Source organism: Peromyscus leucopus, chromosome 10 (genome assembly GCF_004664715.2).
Source record: "Peromyscus leucopus breed LL Stock chromosome 10, UCI_PerLeu_2.1, whole genome shotgun sequence".
Taxonomy (NCBI): Eukaryota; Metazoa; Chordata; class Mammalia; order Rodentia; family Cricetidae; genus Peromyscus; species Peromyscus leucopus.
Window position 1 is genome coordinate 32863025 of NC_051071.1, and position 4847 is coordinate 32867871.

At 42.4% G+C, this 4847-nt stretch overlaps 1 long non-coding RNA gene across 1 annotated transcript; it reads left to right on the forward strand.

Annotated features, from left to right (window-relative positions):
* Positions 1-258: 258 nt before the first annotated feature.
* On the forward strand, positions 259-4001 carry LOC119088644. The gene is made up of 2 exons (XR_005092329.1): positions 259-2269; positions 3916-4001. It is a non-coding gene; the product is annotated as an uncharacterized LOC119088644 (long non-coding RNA).
* The last annotated feature ends 846 nt before the right edge of the window (positions 4002-4847 follow it).

The window sequence follows — 4847 nt, forward strand, 5'->3', positions numbered from 1 at the left end:
ACCTCAGGGCTCTGTCACTCACCCATCTGCCCACAGCACAAACATCAGAAAGCATCCTTAATTTGTCTTTTTATTATATTCCACATCATCTTAGTTAGGGTTTCTATTGCTTTGAAGGGACACCATGACCACAGCAATTCATCAAGGAAAGTGTTTAATTGGGGCTTTCTTATAATTCAGAGGTTTAGTCCATTGTCATCATGGTGGGAAGCATGGTGGCATGCAGGCAGACATGGTGCTAGAGAATAGCTGAGATTTCTACATCTAGATGTATAGGCAGCAGGCAGAGGACAGACACTGGGCCAGGCTTGAGAATTTGAAAACCCAAAGCCCACCCGCCAGTAAAACACTTCCTCCAACAAAGGCCATACGGACTCCAAGAGGGGTGCGCCTCCTAATCCCTATCAAGTAGTGGCCATTCCCTAAAGACCAAGCATTCAAATCTATGAGCCTATGGGGGCCATTCCTATTCAAACCACTACATGCATCAAACTAAGTAAAAGTGTCCTAAAGGCTTCACTTTATCATGTGTGTGAAACCTAGGCATTTTCCAACTTCTCTATCTATCCACATTGGGCCAAGTCATTGTCTGTTCTCGCTAGACTTTGGGTGTCTTCTCTCTGACTATTACATGTCCACCTTGCCCCTCCCGTGGTCAGTCCCTCCATAGAGTCCAACTCCTTAACCAAACTTACCACACCCTTCAGCAGTTTTTCTGCACATTTTCTATCATCTTCCTTCATGACTGGACTCTGTCTGCACAGCCCCATTTCCTGCACTCACCAGAGAGGCACCTTGCCAGCGCTTTCATTGGCTCTTATGTCTGCTCTGAGCACTCTTCTGGAAATTTCTATGGTCATTGTATCGTTTCCTTTCAACCTCTTCGAAGTAGCCACTTCTGAAAAGAAGACTAAAGGCCAATTTGATGAGATCTACCGCCATCTGGGAGACCCACCCCTGGGCTGTGGGGATTATTTTGATTAGGTCCATTGAGGGAGGACCCGCCCACTGTGTGGTTCACTGCTCCCTGCTTCCTGACTGTGGAGGCAATGGAGACCAACTGCCTCAAGCTTCTGCTGCTATGACTTTCCTGCCTTGATGGACTGTACTTTTGAACTGGAAGCCCTTGAACCATGAGCCTAAAGGAACTCCCTCTCCTTTAACTTGTATTTTGCAGGGGTATTTTATCACAGCAACAGGAAATGTAACTAAGACATGCTTTAAAGAAATTCCTGAGTGACTCCCTGCTCACCTCCTCTGTTTTGTTTTTCCTTTACTGTATGAGCCTTAACATTTGTATGCATTTATCAAGCATCTCTTCTCCTTAGTATATAAGCTCCCTAGAGATCAGGTTTTTGTTCATCATGGTCTTTTCCCCTTCTACAATGGCAACATCTGGAATAGTTCCTGGAATATAGTACATCTCTTTTGAGTATTTGAATGAATTTGAATGAGTGAATGGTTTTCAGTCATGAAGGTTATTCACCCTCGACTCCACAGTTGAGCCCCTTATATGGAGTAACTAAGCCCTTTGGAGTCAGCTTTGTGTTTATTCACTTAACATTTACTGAGTGCAAACTGCCTCACAGTGTGTTTATCACTGGGCCACTTACTTCCCACAAGGGCTGTATCCAACCAGATAAGTGATACAGCGTGAACTCTGTAAGCTCTAAGGCACCACACAGATGTCACTTGTCTCCCAGCACAGTGACACTAATTAATGTTGCTTCTATGTCCAGTTCCAATGGGAGCCTCTAACTAATCTTCATGCTTCCTGATTCTCTCTAGATAATATATTCTGCACCCTGCTGCCCATTTAATCTTCTTAACGCACTGCTGCAATTATGTTTTCTTCCTTTTTAAAAAAAATTGATTGCCTTCCAATTTCTGACCAAATAGTCCACAATCTCCTTGGCTTACATCTAAGATCTTCTTCAACCTGGCTCTTCACTGCCTCCACTGTTCCTCATCAAAACCCTTGATTTTCCATCAAACATATGGCCCACTTGTCTTTCCCTGGGCATCCTTGGCTTTCCCCTTCTGTACTTCATGCACGTTTTTTCTATAATTGATGTTTCTTAAATCGCTTCATGTGAGTGCTGGGTGTATATATAAAGCTACCATCCCTGAATTTTTCTACTTGTTCATTTGAGACAGGATCTCATGTAACTGAGGCTGGCCTTGAACCTATGATCCTGTCTCCATCTCCTGAGCACTGGGATTGCAGGCGTGAGCCACCATGCTTGGCTCTGGGATTTTCCACTTCCAGGTGATCTTTCTGAACTCAACTTTTAAGGCATTTCCTTCCTACTGAGAGAATATTCTCCTCTTCCTTCTGTAGATGAATTTTTAAACAGTCTTATTAAATAAAAAACATGAAGCCAAATATAAGGGTGAAAGCCTTAGAGATCAGGGAAATAGTGAGAACCATCAATCACCTTACCTCACCAGCTTTGTAGCTTCCAAAATGCCAGATAAATGTATTGAGGTGCACAATATATCAACCACCTTCCTCCTTTCTTTCTTTAACATGGAAAGAAACAAAAGAAGTGCAAATGACATGTTTGGTTGTGTCCATCCCATCTTTCACCATCCTGAGTTGGAGGGTGGGGCAAGTCCGGCATCTGCTTGTCCAAGTGTCTCAATTGTTTATTCTCCATTCACAATAGGCCATGTAGACCTCTCTGAGATCCCCTGACCAACAGTCTATATTCATGGCTCCCACCGCCAAGTGTAATGGTTAGTTTTGATTTACCATTGTGACAGGATCAAGAGTCACCTAGGAGATACACTTCTAGCAGCATAGGTGAAAGAGTTTCTAGATTGGTTAGTTGAAGTGTGAATACCCACCCTAAAAGTGGATGGCACCATTCCATGAGCTGGGGTCCTGGACTGAATGAAAATGAGAAAGCCAGCAGAGCATCAGCTTTCCGGTGTCTGCTTCCTAGTTGTGGATGCAATGGGACCAGCTATGTCACAATCCTGCCACCATGACTTCCCAGCCACACTCTCGTCCAGGATTGGCTGTATGAGAGCACTCCAGTACCATACCCTTTTTCTGTGTTTAGTTTTGTGCTTCCCACAGTTGGTAATTATTCCTATTTTATTTATTAGATCCACTCATCCTTGCCTCCCTTCTACAACTAGAATGCAAGGAGTCTGAGGAGGAGTTGTTGGTTACCTCCTTGCTCTTCACAGTGGTCCCAGAGTCTAGCATATTGCTTGGTGTATAGCAGGTGCTTAGTTAAATATCTGGAAATAAAAAACTAGTAAGAGTTTGTTGTTTGAAAGTATAAAGAGAGAACCAAACGTCAGGGGCCATGCACTGCACGTGCAGATTGTTAACCTGGGAGAAGTATGCCGTGGGGGTTATGGCGCACAGTTATGACATTTAGAAAGGGCATTCAAACAACACCACTCATTTGGCATAGAGTATCTTAGAGGTTCATGAAAATCTTTTAATGTTGAGTGTCCTGATAGTTGCATGACTATAATCAATGTTATAAATCAATGAATCATTTATAAAAAGTGGATGAACTATATCCTATGTGGATAATATAATTAAAGAATGATAGAAAGTAAAAAAAAAAAAAAATAGGAGTCTGAAATAAAAATTTCAGGAGACAAAAAAAAAAAATGACTAAACAGTACCATTTCACTGATGCCTAATTTTGGTTGTCAGCTTGACACAACTTAGAGGCGGGAACCCCACATTGAGAAAGTGCCTCCGTCAGGTTAGCCTGTAGGCATGGATGTGGAAACGTTTTCTTGATTGTTAATTGATACAGGAGGGCCCAGCCCACTGTGGGTGGTACCATCCCTAGGCAGGCAGACTTATGCTATGCAAGAAAGGTAACTGAGTGTGACCCTGGGAGCAAACCAGTAAGCAGCATTTCTTCATGGTTTCTGTTTCAGGTCCTGCTTGAATTCCTGCCCTGATTTCCTTCTGTGATGGATTCTGACCTGGAAAACTAAGCTGAATAAACTTTTTCCTCCCATAATATGCTTTTAGTCAGAATGTTTTATCATTACCACAGAAAAAAACAAACTAGAGCAATCTCTCAACCATGAATATTCCCATACTCAAACAGTATTCATTTATTTAAATTTTTAATTATATTTACTTACTTTTTTTGTGGTGTGGGTGTGGAGCTCAGGAGATAACTTTTCAACTGGGAGTTGTTTCTCTTCATCTACCATGTGAGACCCAAGGTTTGAACCTGAATTGTCAAGCTTGGTGGTAAGCATCTTTTTTTTTTCTTTCCTTGAACCATTTTGCCGTCCCTAGAGCAATATTGATTATTGTCTCATGTGTTAGGCACAAGGTCAGTGACCAGGGATACAATAAGGAATCCATGGTCCCTGATCTTAAATTTTCATGTCTAACATTCTCCACTGAACAAGAACAGAGAAAAGTAAGGCAGAGGTGAGGACCAGGGCAAGTTTCCAGTCAACTCTGTAATAACCCCAGAAAGGTGAAGTCTTGATATTTAAACATTAAAAACAATCTGTAAGGGGAACACAGAAAACATCTCCATGGGGATCAAAGTGCCCTTCCTTTAAAGAGGAGAATTACCAAAGAGAAATCAGAGCACAGCTCCCATCAATCAGTTGGTTTCCAGTATGAGTTTCTGACGTGGGAGAGGTAAGATGCCAACACTAAGAGCACAGGGAATGTTTTCCATTTAGAAATTGCAGCAGGCCAGTTCTTCAATGCTCTGCCAAAAGCTGCTCCTAGCACAAGAGGACGTGAACAATGGAACAATCATTGGGAACACTGGAGTTAGAAAACTGGATTAAACACTCTTGCCCTGCTCCTACCAGCTCCAACTTTACCTCTTGCAGTA